The 23,154-nt window shown below is 44.2% G+C and overlaps 1 long non-coding RNA gene across 2 annotated transcripts in view; it reads left to right on the top strand.

Annotated features, from left to right (window-relative positions):
• The window catches only part of LOC145511191 (uncharacterized), a 57,156-nt gene that overhangs the window by 14,212 nt on the left and 19,790 nt on the right, over positions 1 to 23,154 (top strand). Inside the window, exon 3 of one of the 2 annotated variants that reach the window (XR_014057617.1) lies at positions 792 to 885. The exons of the other annotated variant lie outside the window; for it this stretch is intronic. This is a non-coding gene — a long non-coding RNA (uncharacterized LOC145511191). The remainder of the gene's footprint in view (positions 1 to 791; positions 886 to 23,154) is intronic. 2 annotated transcript variants of the gene reach the window in all.

Below are 23,154 nucleotides of genomic sequence, written 5' to 3'. Positions count from 1 at the left end.
TTTCCAAGCAATTTGGCCTTTTCTAATAATATTGTCTTATGGGTTTTTTTTGTAATTACTAGTTTTCTGCTTATCTGTTGGATGCTTTTAAAAATTCTGATTTTGCAGTTTCTTTGGACCGTTCTTTTGTCTCAAACTCTTGGGAGTTGGTCCCCTTGATGATTGTGATTGTTAAAAGTGCTTTGTGGCGAGTCACTTCCCCATATATTTTGTACATTTTTATTGTTAAGTCAGGCTTCCCAGGAGGCTCAGTGGTAAAGAATCTGCCTGCAATGCAGCAGATGTGGGTTTGATCCCTGGGTTGGGAAGATCCCCTGGAGTAGGAAATAGCAACCCACTCCAGTACTCTTACTTGGGAAATCCCATGGACAGAACTTGGCAGACTACAGACTGTGGGGTCACAAAGAATTGGACATGACAGCAACTAGACAATTGTTAATTCATCTTTACCAAAGGCTAATTTTCTGCGTGATGGGAAGTTCATGTATTTGGGGAATGAATCGGTGTTTCTAAGCCCTTGTTTTGGCCCCTATGGAAGGGTCCAGGTTTACCAGAACCAGGAATCATCTTTTATGTTAATATGTTTCATTGAGATTTCTGAACTCTGTATCACAAGTTTCAGTTTCCAAACCCATCTGTAATGAAAGTTTAGGGTTTTTGTTTTTCACCACTTTTTTTTAACCTTCAAAAGAGCTCTGGGTGGCGAAATGCATCTTTGTAAATTCCCAGGGTTGGTGGTTCAAGTTTTTCTAATTCTACTTTCACTAAGAATTAGTTTTTTATGGTTACAGGTTTATGAAGCCACAGTTCCAACTTTCCACCTGTCGCAGACTCCAGGCTTTATCTCCTGTGCTGTACGAGACTGAAACCCATGCCCATGAACAGGTGGACAGTTTTCTAAGGTCTAATATTATCCCCTACCCACCACGGTTGCCACAGTATGAGATTTTACACTTATCACTCTGGCTTTCAATTCTTTCTTTGTTTCTGACACTTGGTAATTTTCTTGGCTTAATGTGAAGTCAAGTGGGCCTTATAAAGCATCACTATGAACAAAGCTAGTGGAGGTGATGGAATTCCAGTTGAGCTATTTCAAATCCTAAAAGATGATGACACTCGATATGCCAGCAAATTTGGAAAAATCAGCAGTGGCCACAGGACTGGAAAAGGTCAGTTTTCATCCCAATCCCAAAGAAAAGCAATGCCAAAGAATGCTCAAACTACTGCACAATTGCACTCATCTCACACGCTAGTAAAGTAATGCTCAAAATTCTCCAAGCCAGGCTTCAGCAATATGTGAACCATGAACTTCCAGAAGTTCAAGCTGATTTTAGAAAAGGCAGAGGAACCAGAGATCAAATTGCCAATATCCGCTGGATCATCCAAAAAGCAAGAGAGTTTCAGAAAAACATCTATTTCTGTTTTATTGACTATGCCAAAGCCTTTGACTGTGTGGATCAGAATAAACTGTGGAAAATTCTGAAAGAGATGGGAATACCAGACCATCTGACCTGTCTCTTGAGAAATCTGTATGCAGGTTGGGAAGCAACAGTTAGAACTGGACATGGAACAACAGACTGGTTCCAAATAGGAAAAGGAGTACGTCAAGGCTGTATATTGTCACCCTGCTTATTTAACTTATATGCAGAGTACATCATGAGAAACGCTGGGCTGGAAGAAACACAAGCTGGAATCAAGATTGCCAGGAGAAATATCAATAGCCTCAGATGTGCGGATGACACCACCCTTATGGCAGAAAGCGAAGAAGAACTAAAGAACCTCTTGATGAAAGTGAAAGAGGAGAGTGAAAACGTTGGTTTAAAGCTCAACATTCAGAAAACTAAGATCATGACATATGGTCCCATCACTTCATGGGAGATAGATGGGGAAACAGTGGAAACAGTGTCAGACTTTATTTTTGGGGGCTCCAAAATCACTGCTGATGGTGATTGCAGCCATGAAATTAAAAGATGCTTATTCCTTGGAAGGAAGGTTATGGCCAAACTAGATAGCATATTTAAAAGCAGAGACATTACTTTGCCAACAAAAGTCCGTCTAGTCAAGGCTATGGTTTTTCCAGTGGTCATGTATGGATGTGAGAGTTGGACGGTGAAGAAAGCTGAGCGCCAAAGTATTGATGCTTTTGAACTGTGGTGTTGGAGAAGACTCTTGAGAGTCCCTTGGACTGCAAGGAGATCCAATCAATCCATCCTAAAGGAGATCAATCCTGGGTGTTCATTGGAAGGACTGATGTTGAAGCTGAAATGCCAATACTTTGGCCACCTCATGCGAAGAGTTGACTCATTGGAAAAGACCCTAATGCTGGGTAGGATTGGGGGCAGGAGGAGAAGGGGACGACAGAGGATGAGATGGTTGGGTGGCATCACTGACTCGATGGACATGGGTTTGAGTAAACTCCGGGAGTTGTTGATGGACAGGGAGGCCTGGCGTGCTGCAATCCATGGGATCGCAAAGAGTCAGACACGACTGAGTGACTGAACTGAACTGAACTGAAGCTACATGCATGTATTTTGCTTTTTAATTTATTATATTTTCCCCATCATTTCCACTTGTAAGTTGTATATATGTAGCAGGAAGGCTTCTGGGTTACTGCACACTGCCAAGTACCTAGTTAGAAAAATGTATACACACATATCTGTCTCATCCTCTATAAATCTAATGTAACAGCTTCTACCTCATTGGTCAATATGAAGATACAGTACTTTATGAAACTAATGCCCTCAACATAGTGTCAGCCACATAGTGAATGCTCAATAAATATAGGGCATTATTACTGTTATTATTGAAACGAGACATGTGCATTTGGAAAAATAATTATAAATATGTCAGAGAACCCTAGAAAAGGCAAATGATTTGTCTATCCCTTCAGCAAACATTTCTGAGCCCTTTACAGACACAGTCAGCTTCTGGGAAAAGTCATTAATGGAGCTTAAAATTGCCCATCTGCCCTAGGCAACCATTGGATCCAGGGTTTCAAGTGAGAAGGAGACAAAGCAAGTCCATTTCATGACCTCTCAATAGTACCCTCGTCGGCATAAAGCTCTCCTAAAGAAAGTGACTGAAGTATTTGGCCTTATCTCATGACCTGACTTACTATGTGAAGAGAGAGGCACTTGAGAGTCGGCATTCTGCTAGGTCATCCTACCCACTGCACAGGGACTTGACAGGTCACCTTTGCAAGCAGGATGCGCGTGGTATAATGTCTGTGATAATAAGATAACTACCTTTCTTTGAGTCCTTCTCATGGGCCAGGCTGTGTTCCAAGCCCTTTCCATACATTTCCCAATCGATCTTTATAAGGAGTTAAATGCCATTATGATAATGCCTGTTTAAATTTGAGGAAGGTAATTGCAGGGTTGCAGCCCTGTACCTGCCTGACACATGAAAGAGTTGCCTCACCCTGCTTAGGAGCTTCATAATGGCTGTGATATTGGTGGTGGGCAATAAAGAGAAGCAGGAACAAATGGTGTAATGGGGCAATGATTGACTCCAACGTGGCGTCAGTGTTAGTCCAGAAAGCACAGCAGAGGAAAAGAAAAGGTGAATTAACTTAGACCGAGTGCTTGCTAGAAATAATAGTTTTCATACATGCTGTCTGCTTAAAATGCATTTTCTAATTTAATTCCCTAGATTCTGTGAGGCAGATATGTCTATGCCTGTTTTGTTGCTATTGTTCAGTTGCTTTGTGACCCCATGATCTGCAGCATGCCAGGCTCTTCTGTCCTCCACTATCTCCCTGAGTTTGCTCAAAATCATGTCCATGGAATCAGTGATGCCATCTAACTATCTCATCCTCTGCTACACCCTTCTTCTTTTGCCTTCAATCTTTCCCAGCATCATGGTCTTCTGCAATGATTCACATCTTTGTCTCAGGTTGCCTACATATTGGAGCTTCAGCATTAGTCTCTCCAATGAATATTCAGGATTGATTTTCTTTAGGACTGACTGGTTGGATCTCCTTGCATCTAAGGGACTCTCAAGAGTCTTCTCCAGCACCACAATTTGAAAGCATCAATTCTTCAGCACTCAGCTTCTTTATGGTCCAACTCTCACATCTGTACATGACACCTGGAAAACCAAAGCTTTGACTATCTGGACCTTTGTCAGCTAAGTGATGTCTCTGCTTTTTAATATGCTGTCTAGGTTATACATGGATAAATGATGGCTCAAACAGGTAACTTGCCCCTGACTACCATCTACTAAGTAGTACTTGGGTGTCCTTACTCAAGCCTACAAAACATATCCCCCTCTCCAACAGTGCAAACTCAGAGCCTCTGAAGAGGTGGGACATGCATTTGTATCTGTTTAAATGCCCAAGAGGAGCGTGTGTGATATACCAGCTGTCTGCCAGAAAAAAGAGAGACTTGAGGATTTGGGGCTTAAGGGAATATGTTAGGAAAAAATATAGAAATATAAAGAAGGAATATAAATATAAAAATATGGTAGTAAAGAAGCAAAGGTAAAAAAAAAAAAAAAAGAAGCAAAGGTAAACCGAGGAGAAGGACTGATGTTTGCCATGATAGGCACTGGAGTTGTGAAGGCAAGAAGGCTTTCATTTCCATTGAGAAGAAAATCCAAACCCTCGTCTAGGGTATTGGGAGCTGAGTTTCCCAGAATTCTTTTTGTTCTGAAGTTCTGGCTTAGAGTTGGCTAAGAGAGAAAGTCATCCTACTCCCAGAAGGATGTTGTGGTCACATATGGCAACGAACAGGCACAGAGAAAGCCAGCAGCCCCCACCTGCCCACACACTCCTCGGCGGCCAGCTCATCATCTCAGCTGCTGACCACCACCCAGGCACTTGGCTATGACTCCGTGGAGATAGCAGTTATACACATGCAACTGCCCCCTGGAGACAACAGCTCCCAAAGACCACTCCTGAGCAGCCATACCATTTTAGGAGGCCAACATGCTTGTGGTTGTGGGTTTGCCGCAAGCTCTGACACCCCCGCCTTGTCTGTGCTTCAGCAATGTTTCTATGATCCTTCAACTCCCTCCTTCTAGACACCCACTTCCCCACACCTCCTACATGCGTGGAAAGTCTAACTCCTATAATAAATCTCTTATTTTTGTGCTACTTGCAGTGGTTCTATATCCCCAACTGAAACCTGGAAGGTACACCTGGCCCACAAGGGCTCAGCCTGCCTCTCCAGCCTCTCTCTGAGCCATCTTCCTCATGCTCCTTCTAATCCACTCTCCCTAGAACATGCCATGTTCTTTGCCAGCTTAAAGTTTGTCCTGTTGATGTCTTTTTTGAACATTCCTTAGGTCTTATCCATTGAGAGCAAGAAGATAATAGGATTTGGCAAGAGGAGAAATAAATATTCCTTTTCACCCTTCTGATCTCAGCCCAAATACCTGAGACCCTTCTTAACCACCTCAATTAAGAAAGTGTCTCATGTTTCCTATCACAGCACTCCATCTCTTTCCTGTCCCTTACATTTATCTGTGTGTTCTTCAACTGCTGTGTGTGCTTTTACATTGTCTGTTGCCCTGCACCAGAATGTGAGATATGTGTAGACCTATGCTCTTCGCTCTCGTATATGTGAGCAGCACAGTGTCTGACACACAGTAGGGTTCTCAAAAATGTTTGTTGTGCACATAAATGAATTAGCAGACCTGGCCCACTGCACTAGCTTCTAGTATCACATCACATTGTGTTGGTCATGATGATGATGTTGGTACTGAGGGGGGCAGGAGGGCAGATCTGGGTCAGAATGTTCTTCACTTTTCTATCTATGGTTTTTATAACATGAGTTCTCAAAACAGAAAAAAAAAGGGGGGGAGGTGGGTGGTTTACTGAGAAAGGTAAAGGATTTAGGAACAAAAGAGCTAGATGACAGAGGCAAGATGAATTTGAAGGACCTGGTAATGTTTGGCAGGGAAAAGAGAGGATCCAGGGAACCTGGGTACTGTGGGAGGAAATGCAAAAAGGATGAGAATTCCCAGGGATCCTGTAGAGAAGGGAATTGGTAAAAAGACAAACATCTACCAGGGGACACATACTTTTTCTTAATTTTGCTCAGGGCCATGCTATGTAAATTTTCTCCATTCCATAATTGTCAGTGAATCCACATTGCTCACTAATGCTTTGGTGTCAGTGGATCCTTTAGGGGAAGTGAACAGCTGTTGAAATCTGCAGCCAGGTGGGTAATGAGATAAACACAGAGACAGTACATGGCCAGTGGACTTGAAGGCTGAGCTTCAACCTTGGACTTATGGTTGACACTCCATAATCCTATGTATTGAGGAGAAGGTTGGAGAAATCTCGCAGTGACACATACAGAGACTTCTACTCTAAAAATACACCAAAGAAACCAAATTAATGAAGATTATCCAATGCTTTCCCAGTCTAAGCATCCTAATGAGTCTGACTCTTGGAGGTAGAAGAAGTTTGAGAACTGAACGTCATCAGATCCCAAGAGTAGGAGTAAGAACCAAAGACTCTCTTTACTTAACACTGTTGTTAGTGCCTACAACTTCTCAGTGGTCCTCCTCAGACTGATGTTTCCTGGAGAATATAAATGCAAACTAGAAATAACGTGTATTCTTATAAGGCAGCTGCCATGTGAAAAGCTTGGTCTGGATTCCTGACTGATGAAAGACCATCTGGTGAGAAGGAGATGCCTGGCAGGGATGAAGCGAGGTTCCCAGCTAATAGCCAGTACCAAGGGTCCAGACATGTGTGTGAAGTCATCTTGGATGCTCCAGCCCATCAGGCTGCCCAGTTGACACCATGTGGAACAGAGTTGAACCATCTCTGCTAAGCCTGGCCTGAACTCCTGACCTGCAGCATGGGCAAAAACATGACTGATGGTTTAAGTTACTGGAACAGACAAATGAAAAATGACATGATACTACAGCACATACCACAAGGTCAAACATGCTTTTTCCCTTGCATCTTTTGTTGTTCATGAGTTCCTTCATGTTGACTTGTTTGACTGTCTTTTACCTCTTGCTCTTGGAAAGGAGGCCTCTGAAAATTTACTGGAAATCAAATATTCAGTCAGGACCCAGTTAATCAAGCATTTATAGGTTCCTTCTGATAATGAGTTTGAGGAAATTGAAACAACAGAAGACTAGCTCCAGAGAGTTGACCTAGATTATGGAACCAGCTGCCGGACAAGGTCTCTCCCCTTTTCTCTAGAGGATAATTAGCACCGAAAGTTGTGAAGAGCCCTTCACACAGGATGCCAAGCAAGAACATTCCTCAAGACACCACGAAAGAGGCGGTCTCCAAGGAAGTCCAATTAAAAATGTGTTTGGTTGTAAAAGTGGCCAAGTTTTAGTCATTCAGATGCCTGTCAGCACCTGTGACTCTGTCTTCACACCATATTCTTCATCAGGAAGATTTCCCTGGGCATCGAGGACTTTGGGTTAAAGTGATCTTCAGGTGCAAATGTCTTAAGATAAATAGTTCATAGGGAGGACATCTGAGGCATCAATAATAAGGCTGAAGGAATCATTTGAATGTGCTGTTAATACAGTGAGAGGAAAATTCAGTGATTAAAGTGCTCTTACACAAGGAAATCTGTTTGTCATAGAATGAAGAAGCTTGTTTGCACTGGAAGGAATTTGGGGTACTACTGACTCTGGGGTACCCAGGTCATCTCAGGTGTGCTTCCTTGGAGCACAGCATTGAGAAAGCACCAGCTAGACTTGGTGGAAAGGATTACTTAGATAGGATGACAATGCCTATCTTTGCAACAAGATGACAAACATAGGAACCCTCTCTATGCATCTACCATATTTTATCTTGTACCAACTCTTTACAATTAGGCAATGCTTCATGGAAAAGCTCAGCATCCCACATGCTGAATGTCCTGTGGGAAATTAGTGGGAGGGCCAGGATTTGCCTCCTTGATTAGTTTGTACTAGTTTTTCCCACTCATATTTGGCATGGGATTCAGATTTGTAACCCTATATTTGCCTGTTATACTGAGATCGACGTCCTTTGCTTTGATTTATGGCACATTTTAGGGATTTTGGCTCAGAATTTCTCCTCAAGTCCTGGAACTCAAGGAAGACAGATTGTTGTTGTTCAGTTGCTAAGTCGTGTCTGACTGTTTGCAACCCAGCATGGACTGCAGCACACCAGGCTTCCCTGTCCTTCACTATCTCTCAGAGTTTGCTCAAGCTCATGTCCATTGAGTCAATGATGCCATCCAACCATCTCATATTCTGTTGCCCCCTTCTCCTCCTGCCCTCAATCTTTCCCAGCATCAGGGTCTTTTCCAGTGAGTTGGCTCTTTGCATCAGGTGGCCAAAGTATCAGAACTTCAGCATCAGCATCAGTCCTTCAAGGTTGATTTCCTTTAGGGTTGACTGGTTTGACCTCCTTGCTGTCCAAGGGACTCAGAAGTTTTTTCCAGATTGCCTTATGTCCAACCTTAATTAGCATCTTGCTTGGCCAGAACCTTACTAGGTTTTTGAAAAGGAAGTTTGTACAAGTCTCTATTTGAAGCTGTTTCACATAGTATCTTTAGATTTAGTAGTTTTGGAAACATCTTTTATGCTCTGTCTGAGTGTAAGTCTGGATTTTGGGGCTCCTGTCTCTAGATGTATTTGGTATGTCACCTGAGAGAGGTTCCAAGACTCAGAAATACTATGGGTTGCACAGCTTCAGTCCAAGCGCTCAGTTTCTTCTCTCCTGAGAGATGGGCTCGGCTATCATCCATCCCCATGTGGAAGGACCGGACGAGAGCATGAAGACACTGAAGCAGCATCTGATCTCTCAGGGACTCCAGCCAGCGTTTGGAGAACATGTTCTTGCCGCTTTTCCAGTCTGACTCTAAAATGATCAAGCAGATCCAGTTGCCATTCTATCTCTGGGCTGTTGATTCAGTCTCAATCTTTGGGAACTTGGTTCTCATTATAGAGGGAAACACTCTGACTGAGGCCGCCCTCCAGCTGCTGACCTGACAGCTGTCTTAGGAGAAGAGCACCTCTCCTTTCACTCCATGCCTTCCGCTTGACACTCATTAAAGCTCTTATAACTACTGTCCTTCACAAACACACACACACATGCATGCAACTGCACACACATGTGCACTCATCTGGTGTGTCTGTGTGTATAGAGTATTGCTAACAGAGGACAGTGAAGCTAGAGACTTCCTAGAATAAAGTACCCCAGTCAGTCTCTAGCTCATTACTCTGATTTATTCAGAGCGTTTGCCACTCGGGTTTGTGGGCATTGTGACAGGGAGCATTAGGACAGTTCCTGGCAGATGGTGAGTGAGCAGGGCCTGTCAGCTGGCATCAACCAGATAAAGGCAGCAGAGCTCCTGGGGGTGGGGATGGAACCATAAGCCTCCTTCCTTCCTTGCCACACATCCAAGGGACCTTATTAGCTGACTGAATCAAAACAGCTCAGTTAAGAAAGAAGAAGCCGAGACCCAGGAGTTCTGTTATTTGGCCCAAGTCACACACCTGCAATAAAACCAGACCCAGGTCCGGTTGTCTGAACTCCATCTGAGTCCTCATCCCGCATGTCCACCAACTTCACTTCATCTAAAGACTGAAGTGTAGTTAATGCGGACTAAGGTTCATCTACCATTAACCGTTCTGGAATTAACAGTTAATAATTATGCTCATAGATGTGATATTAATGTGGAGTTACTAACTGTATTAGCAATTGAGATAAGAGTCATGAATTAAATATTTATGGTGACTCAAATGATCATAGTAACAGGATGGAGACTGAGATCAGCCAGAAGATCTGCTTTTCTCAAAGCATTTCTTCTTATCAGATAGAGGGAACAGAGGTTTTTGTGGTCACAGAAGTTTGGAAAATATACTAACTCCCTCCTGGAAATTCACCACACTCAGGAGCATATTAAAAGGCTCTGAGAAATGCTGCAGGAAAGGAATCTGTTTGCTTCTATGCTTTTATTTGCCCACCAAACTGTCTTGAGGGATATTACCTGTTAAAACTCAGTGAAAGTGTTTGTGAAACAAACTGTAGTAAATGGATAACAAGCTATGAGCCCGACTAGATACATAAGCACAGGTCATCTGGGCTTTCAGGGTCCCCTGCAGCTGTGGGCTTTAAGCTGCAGAGTTTACTTTATGCTAAAGAGAAATAGCAGGGGCTTCCCTGGCAGTCCAGTGCTTAAGAATCTGCCTTACAATGCAAGGGATACCAGTTTGATCCCTGGTCCGGGACGATTCCACATGCCTTGAAGCAACTAAATCCATGCACCACACCTACTGACCCAGTGCTCTAGAGCCCATGAGCCACAACTACTGAGCACACATGCTGCAACTACTGAAGCCCATGCACCTAGAGCCTGTGCTCCGCAACGAGAGAAGCCACTGCAGTGAGAAGCCCCGCACACTGCAAGAAAGAGGAGACCCCTCTCGCTGCAACTAGAGAAAGCCTGCGTGCAGCAGTGAAGACCCACCACAGCCAAAAAATTAATAAAGTAAAGCTTTAAAAAAATTAAAGAGAACATTGCAGAGAAAGAGGTGGCTGTGTATAGCCTGGGGTCTTTGCCTGTTTCCTCTGCTTCAGCCAGAGAGGTTCAGCTTTTCTGTGGTTTGGACATTGATACTGTGCATAAAATAGCCATCTGCTTGTTCAGCAGATAATGCTGAGCACGTGCCAGCCACGTTTGATGCACTTGGGATAAATCACTGACCAGAGACAATGGAGATTCTGAGTTCACAGAACTTGGCAGAGAAAGAGGAGACAATAGATAATAAATGTGATAAGCAAGAAAATGATGTAGTATGTTCCAAGATGATCAGTGCTATGGGGAAAAACAGAAAAAAATAAGCAGGGTAAGGGGGACTGGAAATACAGGGGGCTGCAGAGGTGTCATTTGAAGTAGGGATCGAGGCCAGCCTCACTAAGAAGGTGATACTTGGACAGAGGATTGGAAGAGATAAGAGAATGAACCCTGCACACATCTGAAGGAAGAACATCCAGAGAGAACAGCCAGTGCAAAGGCCCTGAGGCCAAGTGGAGGGCTGAAGAGAGAGTGCCAGAGATGTATTAGAGAGGCCAGAAAGGGCTGTGATCAGGGATGGGTGTGCTTATGTTCTGATGGGCGCTCAAGGGCACAGAAATAAATAAACATGTAGAAGAGACCAGGGTTGGACTATTTACTGTAACTTGTGATGTACCCATCAGAGTCTAATCAATAAAACAGAAATGGCTTGTTTATATTCCAGAGAGAGAATTTAATATGGGACATTAATTACACAATTGATAGGAAAATTGGGGGAAACAGGGACAATAATCAATAATACCAGCAGACACTCCCAGCCCTCCGCTGGAGGGGCAGAGGGAGGAGGCAGTGGAATAGAGCGTGGGGCTGGGCTCACATGGCAAAACACGAAGCCCGAAAGAGCTAGATGGACAGAGGAGATGCCGTCTCGCCCAGAGACGCCGCTTGAAGCTTCCTCCTTCCTTCTGCCTTTCGTTTTCCTGGTAAGACTCTGCCTGGAAAATACCACCTGCAGAGATGAGCCCTTCTCCAAACAGCTGCCCTAGGGATGGCTTGCAGTGTCACAAACTACCCCACAGTTCTGTGACTTAAGACACAACCATTTTTTTAAACTTTTTGTCTTGTATTTGGGTGTGGCGCTAGTGGTAAAGAACCCACCTGCCAGTGCGGGAGACGTAAGAGACGTGGATTCAATCCCTGGGTTGAGAAGATTCCCTGGAGGAGGGCATGGCAACCCACTCCAGAACTTCTGCCTGGATAATCCCATGGACAGAGGAGCCTGGCGGGCTACAGGCATGGAGTTGTGAAGAGTAGCACATGGCTGAAGCGACTTAGCATGCACATAGCCGATTAACAATGTTGTGATAGTTTCGGGGTGACAGAAAGGGACTTGGCCATACATATACATGTATCCATTCTTCCCCAAACTCTTCTCCCATTGAAGCTGCCACAGAAAGTTGAGCAGATTCCCCTGTGCTATATAGTCAGTCCTTGTTGGGTATCCATTTTAAATAAAGCAGTGTGTACAAGACACAACCATTTCATTTGCTCATTTTCCTTGGCTTTGGGCAGAGCTCACCCAGGACAGTCTGTTGCTGCTCCAGCAGACCTCAGGAGGACACCTCCCTAGAGCTGGAGGGGCCACTTCTGAGACGGCTCTCTCGTGTGGCTGGACATTGGCTGGGAGCTCAACTCACACTGTCTGCAAACTGAACCGTATACCTCCCCGCCTTTGCTCTCCAGACTAAATAGCAATCTTTGTGGTCTGTTCTCCTCCACCTAGATGTCTGGCAGGTGGAAATAATAGTGGAGGCTCATGAATTTGGATGTTGGAGAGATTGCGGGGGCTTAGGGCCAGCTGTCTAGTCTTTCAGGATCCTGGTCTGCCCATCCATAACAGCAAACCATCCGTGAGCAAACCTCCCTTACAAACTGATTCTGACACTGAACGAGATCCTGTAGGAAAAGCCCAGGAGCAGCACTGAGCAAATGACTACTCTCCTGGTCTCTCTCCCCCACTAGCAATACCAACCAGAATAAACAGGATGACCAGGTTCTTCTCAAAGAAAGCTTCCTTCCATTAAACTCTTGAACAATGAAGAGAGGAAAGAAGAGACCAGGTTGGCAGGAAAGGATGGATGCAAGAAGAAAGGAATCATAGCCTTCCCATTTTAGCTCTGTGGATTGAGTTAAACTGGCCTATCAATTTCTATACTCCTGTCACCCTCAGTGTCCGCCAGGTTAATCTGTAATGGAAAGAACAATTGCTTTGGGCTGAAAGGACCAAAATTCAAGCCTCAGCTCTGTACTAGAGTGAGAATAAGTTGGGTGACCCTTAGGCAAGACACTGTATGACCTTGACTTTCCATACTTACACCTGTAGATATTTCTTCCTACCTCTTAGGTTTCTGTGCAAATTGAACTAAGTAATTATATATGTTCAAGCACTCTGCAAAGCCAGATAAAAATGGAATGGATTAATTATAATTTCTATAACTATCACCATTACCATTTTAGACTCTGATTCCAATCCCTTCTTCCTTTGTCTTCTGGGAATCTCCCTACTTTGCCCAGAAAACTCAATTCATTAGACATGGAGGATAATTCCCACACGGAAAAAAGATACACGGCTTCCAGATCAGATAAAGTGGAAATGTTTAAATTTTTCATTTATTCCCTTGTCTGCTTTTTGGTCAATAGCTTATTCTGACAACTTCATTACCTCCTAATTACTCCAGGTTTCTTTGCTCATTTTCTGTGTGTGATAAAAACCCTCCTAAAAAAAGGGATTTGACACTAGAAGTCACTTGACTCCTGACTGACAACCAGCCTGCTCCTGCCCCCTTGAAGGCGATTTTCTTTCTCTTTTTTACAAATATTTGCAAAAGCCCTTCTAGTGTCTTGCGTGACAGTCCTTTCCTGCACACTTTACCTGCCACTGGAAGATGTGAGCGATAAGACACATCGTCTTCTTTCTCTCGTCAGAGCCGATTTATCCTCTGCCTATAAATCTTTGAGCAGCCCTTCAAGAAGCTATATCAGATGTGCCTTAATCTTTGTATTACTCATTTCTTAAAGGAATTTTAATCTATTGGGCTTTAATTATATGTCCCTCAGAAAGTGCCAGGCTTTTCTTAGCAAGGCACTTTATTCTTGTGATTTGATAATCACTCTCACTTTCTCATGAGGCTATACTTAGAAAATTGGAGGAGGAATGGAGCTTTGAGGTCACCCAGACTCCTGTGATGCCCAAACCTGGCAGCTTGTATTAATCCCAGGGCTTTTTATTAAAAACACAGATTCCCAGACAACTCTCATCCAAGGGGAGCTTTATCAAGTGTATGCTTAAGGTGCTACACAGGGATTCTAGTGAAGAGGCAGATAAGGAACCATGAGTCTAGTCCATGGATTTCAAATCAGAGATGACTTCAGGGTGGAAGGCAAGACCAAAGAGTTTGGAGTTTTGGGGATGGGACACGGGGTCAAGTTTTATAGCCTGTTCATACCAGTGGAGTATCCTAGGGTAAGTTCCTGATTCTCTGTGGCTTGAATTTCCTAACATGTGAAGTGGGGATCATGGTGCTATTTGTTGTTGGTTTTTGTTCAGTTGCTAAGTTGTGCCCAACTCTTTTGTGACCCCATAGACTATAGCGCACCAGACTCTTCTGTCCATGGGATTTCCCAGGCAAGAATACTAGAGTGGGTTGCCATTTCCTTCTCCAGGGGATCTTCCCAACCCAGGGATAAAACCCACATCTCCTGCATTGTCAGGCAGGTTCTTTACCTCTGAGCCACCTGGGAAGCCCTTCATGGTGCTATAGGGAATAGTTTTGATGCTTAAAATAGAAAAACATATAGAGGTGTCTAGCATAGTATTGATCCCGTCCTAGTGGAAATTTGATCCCTTACTCTTTTCCTGTGTGCTGTGTGCTTAGTCACTCAGTCATGTCTGACTCTTTATAACCCCATGGACTATACCCAACAGGCTTCTCTATCCATGGGGTTCTCTAGGCAAGAATACTGTAGTGGGTTGCCACGCCCTCCTTCAGAGAATCTTCGCAAGCCAGGAATCGAACCCAGGTCTCTTGCATTGCAAGCAAATTCTTTGCTGTCTGAGCCATCAGGGTCTCTGTTATTTCCAATTTTGCACAGTCTAACTAAAATTGTGTTTTTATGATTACCAATGTTTCCTTGGTGATCATTTATGTAGACCCTAATTTAATCCTCACAACATCACTATGCTACTGCTAACTGCTAAGTCACTTCAGTCGTGTCCAACTCTGTGTGACCCCATAGACGGCAGCCCACCAGGTTCCACCATCCCTGGGATTCTCCAGGCAAGAACACTGGAGTGGGTTGCCATTTCCTTCTCCAATGCATCAAAGTGAAAAGTGAAAGTGAAGTCGCTCAGTCGTGTCTGACTCTGCGCGACCCCATGTTCTGCAGCCTACTGGGCTCCTCCACCCATGAGATTTTCCAGGCAAGAGTACTAGGACGGTACTATTATTATCTCAAATTTACATATAAGAAAAAAATATATAGTTAAGTTATGCAAAACTCCACAACTCAAGTGGTGGTGTTGGAATCTGAGTACAGAGCACCTGGCTCCAAAACCCATACCCTCAAAGGTCCCACCTGGCCCATAAAGCTTCTACTAACTTCCTTCCCTACTTGGCTGGACCAGGACTAGGGAGTGGCAAGCAGGGAGCTGAAGAGACTCCATTTAAGAAGGCTCTCACTTTCACTGAACGATCTGCCTTTGCAAAGCCCCAAGAGTAAGGGCCTCCTTAAATCTTGCACCCTAAAATTCTATCTGTATTCTCTTTGGTCATACCCTAGTGGGAGGGCCTTCCAAACAGAGAAGAATAAATAACTGAAAAGTGATGAAAAGGACACTGATGGCCTCTTCTGCTGTCTTCCCATCCAAAGGGACATAGCAGTGGGGCATTTATTCCCTGACATACAGAAGGGCCTGAGGAGGTTGAGGGAAGAACAGGTCCCCATGAGTTACAAGGAACATCTGAGCTCTGGCCTCTACTCCCACCCCCTACAACACACACACACACACAACACACACACGCACTTTGGACCAAGATCTAGCACTTTGGTTATCTTGAAGCTAATGATCCTTCCCCAGATGATTCTCAAAGCTGTCTAGAGAATGGAAGGGAAACTGAGGCAGGATGGACCTTTAGCTGGGAGCCAATGGGAAATAGATGGGGAAACAGTGGAAACAGTGTCAGACTTTATTTTGGGGGGCTCCAAAATCACTGCAGATGGTGATTGCAGCCATGAAATTAAAAGACGCTTACTCCTTGGAAGGAAAGTTATGACCAACCTAGATAGCATATTTAAAAGTAGAGACATTACTTTGCCAACAAAGGTCCATCTAGTCAAGGCTATGGTTTTTCCAGTAGTCACGTATAGATGTGAGAGTTGGATGGTGAAGAAAGCTGAGCGCCGAAGAATTGATGGTTTTGAACTGTGGTGTTGGAGAAGACTCTTGAGAGTCCCTTGGACTGCAAGGAGATCCAACCAGTCCATCCTAGGGGAGATCAGTCCTGGGTGTTCATTGGAAGGACTTATGTTAAAGCTGAAACTCCAATACTTTGGCCACCTCATGCAAAGAGTTGACTCATTGGGAAAGACCCTAATGCTGGGAAGGATTTGGGGCAGGAGGAGAAGGAGACGACAGAGGATGAGATGGTTGGATGGCATCACCGACTCGATGGACATGGGTTTGGGTAGACTCCAGGAGTTGGTGATGGACAGAGAGGCCTGGCGTGCTGCAATTCATGGGATCGCAAAGAGTCAGACACGACTGAGTGACTGAACTGAACTGAACTGAATGGATTTCCTACAGGGAGAGCAGAACTATGAGTGGCGGCGGCAGCAGGGGGCGGAGCAGGACAGTCTTGACTTTAGATTTCCTCCCTCAGTATGATCCAGGGCATCACTTTGAATCTTTTGAATAACCTTGTGAGAATGCCATTCATAATATTTTACAAGTAGTAAAAACTGAGGGAAAAGAGGGAAGGTCTGTTCAGAACTAGAAGAAAAGAGGTAGAAAATGAGTATTAAGTAACATGGTTCAGATGGTAAAGTGTCTGCCTGCAATGCTGGAGACCCTGGTTTGATCCCTGGGTCGGGAAGATCCCCTGGAGAAGGAAATGGAAACCCACTCCAGTATTCTTGCCTGGAAAATTCCATGGATGGAGGAGCCTGGTAGACTATAGTCCATGGGGTCGCAAAGAATCGGACACAACTGAACAATTTCACTCACTTAATGAGTATTAAGTACTATAACTTAAAAATTGTTCACAATCTAAAAGCTAAGAGTTATATTTTATTCAGTGGGAATTTTTAGGACATCAAGCCCAGGAGACAGCGTCTCAAGTGCCCCTGAGAGAACTGCTCCCAAGGAGGTGAGAGGAAGAGCTAGGTTATATAGAATTTTTGCGACAAAGGGCAGATAGTCTGAACATCAAAAGATGATTGTTAATTACAGAAAGCCAGATATCTCAAGTTAAGGAATTTAGCACTTAACTAATTATGGGGACATGCAAGAGTCTGGGCTCACTGAAATCATTCCTTTGATATGCGCCTCAGCTATCTGGCACGAGGTTGCTGTGTTTTCACATCCTGAGTTCCCTCAGGGCTCACCAGCTCACCATCTGTGGTGGCTGTAATTGCTGCTGACTATGACATCCTTGTTTACTGATATGGCAGGAAACATTCCATTTCTCAGTACCTACCGCACACCATATTACTTGTGCTATTTAATGTTATTTCATTATCACAAGAAACTTGTGGGGTAGGTAAAAACATATTCTTCATACAGATTTGGAGGGATATTGAGATGCAAGGAGAGTATTCAGTTCAGTTCAGTTCAGTCGCTCAGTCGTGTCCAACTCTTTGCGACCCCATGAATTGCAACACGCCAGGCCTCTCTGTCCATCACCAACTCCCGGAGTCCACCCAAACCCATGTCCATCAAGTCGGTGATGCCATCCAACCATCTCATCCTCTGTCGTCCCCTTCTCCTCCCGCCCCCAATCCTACCCAGCATTAGGGTCTTTTCCAATGAGTCAACCCTTCGCATGAGGTGGCCAAAGTATTGGAGTTTCAGCTTCAACATCAGACCTTCCAATGAACACCCAGGATTGATCTCTTTTAGGATGGATTGATTGGATCTCCTTGCAGTCCAAGGGACTCTCAAGGGTCTTCTCCAACACCACAGTTCAAAAATATAAGGAGAGTATTGCACTTGTTAATCTTGTACAAGAATCATGATTCAAACCACACTGGCTAGACCCCAAAGCCATAATTTTTGTTCCCAAAATGGTGCACAGATTTCAGCTTCTGGCTGATTGTCAGTGGCTCTCTGGTGTCCTCTGTTGAGGTGAATACAGAGAGGGCATGTGGGTTTGATTAGTGATGTCATCTGGGTTTGATTAGTGATGTCTGCCATGGCCTTGGCGGGAAGCATGAGTATACATGCTATACATACCACTATATATGTAGTAGCATACATACTACACCACAGTCTCTCCAGGAAACTAACCCCATGGATCAGGAGGATGTAGGTCCAGAATGTGGACACCATGTCTTCTGAAAGCAAACTCCACACCTCTATCACCATCTCACATCCCACATTGTTTTCTTGAATGCTTATTGCGAACTTCTTCCTGGGCATTTCTATAGCTGCAGTGCCTATATCAACAAAGATGCATTCTCTGAACTCATTTGCTACACTGACATCAGAATTGACACATTTACCTGAACTGACTGCATAGTGAAGATGACAGGAATTTTGCCCATTTACACAGATGGAGGACCAAGGCAGAATGTCACAGAGCTAGTCAGCAGTGAAACTAGGACTCAGATCTAGAACTGTGATCTCCACATGGTGTTCTCAGCACTAAAGCCTGTTGAGGGAGGAGGGGTGAGAGGGAGGAAGGAGTGACAGTTGTTCTGGGGGGGGAGGCCGTGGAGAAAAGAAATTGCCGCAGGTCTGTTTGTTCACACTTCCCTCTAAATAAGGGCTGTGTGTCTCAGCACATAAACAATGAAATAAACTGCCTCTGGCAGGCCCAGGGTGGAGTATCAATGTGAGGAGGCTTGTTGAGATGCTTGGTGTTCTGCATCAGGGGCGGGGTAGGAGGCACAGGCAAAGAGCCTCTGAGTTGGAAAGAGAGACCAGCCTGAGGCACAGTCCCAAGGGCTAAACTAGTCTTTTCAAAGAAGCTGATTCCTTTTCAGCCTATTTTTCAAACTCGTCCCTCCTCTCTCCTGCTTTTTAATCTTTGACCCTAGATAATTATTTAACTCTGCAAGGAGAGAAACTTGAGATGCCAGCATACCTGAGAGGCTGGGAATTAGGGGCCAACTTTGTACTAAAATGTAAATGACTGATAGAAACAACTCACATCTGAACTCTTCATTTACTATTTTGGAGAACAATCTGTGCAGAGCACTGTGCTTATACCTGCCATGGATAAATTCTACATCCTTGGGAGATTTGCAAACATAGGAAGCAGGCAATGGATACTTTCTCTTCTCTGTACTCTCACTTCCCTTTGTGTTGGGTTGTAAAAATCTTCTATTTCATTCTTTGAGCACTTACTCTGTGCCCTTTGCAGTGGAGATGCATAAGGCGAGACTTCTCTACCTGGAGCTCACAGTCTCCCCTGGGACATGGCAAAGGAAAATGAGCATCGTAGTCCAGTGTGAGAGATCAACTAAGTGAAGGACACAGTAAGAGAGCAGGAGGGGAAGGCAAACCTTCCTGGAGAAGGCATGAAGAGCTTAAGAGGGGAAAGTGAAAGTGAAGTCGCTCAGTCGTGTCCGACTCTTAGCAACCCCATGGACTGTAACCTACCAGGCTCCTCCGTCCATGGGATTTTCCAGGCAAGAGTACTGAAGTGGGGTGCCATTGCCTTCTCTGATAAGTGGTGCTGCTGCTGCTGCTGCTGCGTCGCTTCAGTCATGTACGACTCTGTGCGACCCCATAGACGGCAGCCCACCAGGCTCCACCATCCCTGGGATTCTCCAGGCAAAAATACTGGAGTGGGTTGCCATTTCCTATTAAGAGGGGAAGAGACTCCTAATCAAAATGGAAAGGATAAAGACAAGCCTGGATATAGATAAAGAAGAGAGAACATCAAAACTTGAGAGTGGCTCATGTGAGATAATAAGCTGTCTTTTAAAAAATAAAGAAATGATTTTTTTTCGTGTGGCCACAGAGTATAAAATCAAAGAAGAAAACCTAACAAGAAGCAAGATTGGTGAAGTAGATAAGCTCATGATGGGAACCATGAGTCTAGCTAAGAAGTTTGAACTTACAGGTCAGGAGGAGCCACTATGGGCTTTTAAGCAGAGAAATGAAAAGACAAATGTGAGTTTCACTCTGCCCAATGAGAGGAGAGCAGCTGGGAGTGTGGCAGATCAGATTATGGCTCCCAGCTCTTCACTTTCTCCCTGTATTTATGATTGTATATCAACACCCTTTGCCATGCTATTTTACAGTGGGATTTCTTAACCTCAATAGTACTGACCATTTGTATTGGGCCATTCTTTGCAGTGGGGGCTGGCCAGTGTATTGTAGGATGTTGAGTAGCATCCTACCCACTTTTTGTTGCTGTTTAGTAGCTCAGCTGTGTCTGACTCTTGAGACCCCATGGACTGTAGCCTGCTAGGCTCCTCTGTGGGATTTCCCAGGCAAGAATACTGGAGTGTGTTGCCATTTCCTTCCCCAATTGTAAGGCTTTTAGCAGCATCCTACCCTCTAGTTTCCAGTAAAATCACCGCTGCATCCCCCTGCCTCCATCCCACCTGTGAGAACCAAGAATATCTCAGAGTAACCCTGGAGGGAGAAAAAAAAATACTCACCCTGCTCCCCTAGTTGAGTACTGCCACTCTAGAAAAAGGTGGACTATACAGCTCTGGCCAGCTGATCATTTGCTTGGGCTAGAGGAAAGTGAGCGGTTGGCATATATGCTACGGCCAACCAGCAGCTTTAAATGAGCTTTCATGTCTCAGTGAACTCTTCTGACATGATAAGATCATGCCCCAGGTAGTCTCTTTCAGCCTGGATTCTGGAATGAAGACATTTGCGCTGGCCTGGACCAACCTGAAGCGAGGAGTCAGTCAAGCCTAACTGAGTCTAGCTGAGATCAGGTGAGACAACTCCAACCTGAAACTCGTGAGCCTGAAATAAAAGGCTGCTTTATAGGACTTTCCTGGCGGTTCAGTGGTTAAGATTCCATGCCTCTAATGCAGGGGGCATGGGCTAGATCCCTGATCAGGGAACTAAGATTCTACATGCCTTGTGTTGTGGGTAAAAAAAAAAAAAAAAAATACATATATATATAATAAATTATTAAAAAGTACTGACTCTAGTAGAACTAATAGGATTGTTTGTTATGCAGCTTTACTATAAGAGAACACCTAGCTATTATAAGGAGTAAAAGCTAGATGCAGGGAGATCAGTGTAGATTTGTTTAGAGCCAGTTCACTGTAAATTGCTCTTCCTAGGTAGATGGAAATGGGATGGGGAAAGGGTAGGACCTGTGGTGGCTGGGAAGAGGTGAAAGTTTCATCATTCTCATAGCTTCAGATTGAATGAACTAGCTCCCCACCCTCAATCCAGCCACGTGACCTTGGGCAAGTCACCCCATCCCTTTAGGGCCCCCTTTTTCCATCAGGAAAAGGAAGCATCTGGTCTCATGGATGCATACAGTGGTCTCAAGCTGTGGTCTCAAGTACAGCAGTGTCAGGTTAACCAGAGTACCTGCCCTACCTGACCAGACATTGCCATAGAACAGTCACTACCCAGCTATGGTCTGGTGATTGAGAAGCTCTCCCTGCAGCTCAGTTAGGAACTAGATGTTTTGAGCTCTTGACATGAAAGAATCAAGGAGTTTTCTTGAGAATTCCCTGAGATGGTACCTATGACTAACTCAACTGAACTCTTGTAATCCAACTCTCCCTGGACTGACCAGGAGGAGGGAGGAGATCTAACTTTTAGCCCAGGCTCTGTTCTCTCCTAGTTGCGTGATCCTATGTCATGACTGGGAGACCTCTTCAGGAGCTTGCAACCCTACTTTTCAGTGAGTCTAAGAAGCTCTCATTTGCTTCTTCAGTGGACTCTAGGTATTTGCCATCCTTGCACCCAACTATTTTCAATCATTGCTGGCACTGGCCCTTCTAGCCACTCATTCCTTATTTCCTTATGATAAGGAAAGCCACCACTTTCCTTATTTCTTCCACCATGATTTAGTCCTAGCAATCATTCCTCTCCTGGGACAATAGCAATATTGTAAATAATTACCCAACTCCCACAATTGAAACCCCTAGTTCACCCACCATGCAAAAGACTAAGTAATGTTTTGAACATATGAACCAGAATGAGTTACTTCCTTAATTAAAATCCCATTGCATTTATAAGAAAATGGAGATTCAGGGTCTCATCCCACAGAGCACCCCATGATGTGCCACACCTCCCTGCGCTCCTTGGCACCATCCTCCTGTTGCTCCAACCACAATGGACTTCCTCTTGCTCAGACACAGAAAACTCTTTCCAGCCTTTGCCTGGATACATTGCTTCCAATGATACCTCCTCTGAGAAACAATTCCTGATCCCCAGTCTGGAGAGGCCACCCTTTAATTCTCCCTCAACACGCCATTTTTGTTTCTTCTTTGTACAAAACAAATGTTGCAATGACACCTGTATTTCTGGGTTATTTGAGTAATGTCTGTCTCCCTCACTGTATTGTAATAAGCTACTTGGAGGTCATATTTTTGTAGTTCTTGTTCGTTGTTGTATTCTTGATGCTTAGGGCCAACCCTAGCACCTAGTAGGTATTGAGTATTAAATGAATGATTAGATGAATGAAGGAGTAGGAGTTGGCCAACTGAAAGATGAGAGAAACTATATTCCTGGCAGAGGGGAAAAGATGGGCAGGGGCATGGAGGCGTCAGATGATAGTTCTTCTTTCTCTAAGATCAGTTGGACTCCAGTGTTCCTTAATTGCCTTGGGATCTTAGATGACCAAAACTGGATATGGCTGCGGAGAATGTCTGCTTTGAATTCTCCAGATTCTTAGTGGGGAAATTGGAGTTCCGAGAGGGTGAATCCCCAGGCCAGCTCCAAGCCTGGCCTCCTCATTCTTGGCATGGGCTTTCCCATTGGCCTCACCACCATAAGGAAGTAGGAAAGAAAACTTGCTAGCTGGAGGTGACCTCTCTGGAAACTCACCCAGCAACAGAGAAGAAATAGTTTCAGAAACCTTTTTTCTTTTTTTTTCTGAACGAGGAAAACAGTAAAGACATTAAGAGGGAAATAAACTTGAGTGTTGAGTGGCTGGCTAAGAGAAAATTAAGAGAAAACCACTGACTGATGGCAAGAAAAAAAGAAAAAGGACCATGTAGGCACTTGGAAGTGTAGGTGAGGAAAGCATAATAAGGCAGAATAAGACAAGAAGGTGTATATTCAAGAATTCCAGGGATCGACATGTACACACTCCTATATTTAAAATAGATAACCAGCAAGGACCTACTGTATAGCACAGGGAACTCTGCTCAGTATTATATAATAACCTAAATGGGGAAAGAATTTGAAAAAGAATAGATACATGTATGGATGGATGGATGTGTATATATATATATATATATATATATACAC

The sequence above is a fragment of the Giraffa tippelskirchi genome, chromosome 6, assembly GCF_054371585.1.
Source record: "Giraffa tippelskirchi isolate mGirTip1 chromosome 6, T2T-mGirTip1v1.2.pri, whole genome shotgun sequence".
In the NCBI taxonomy this organism is placed as follows: Eukaryota; Metazoa; Chordata; class Mammalia; order Artiodactyla; family Giraffidae; genus Giraffa; species Giraffa tippelskirchi.
Note: the sequence above shows the minus strand (reverse complement) of the source record. Positions and strands in the feature narration are given on the sequence as shown.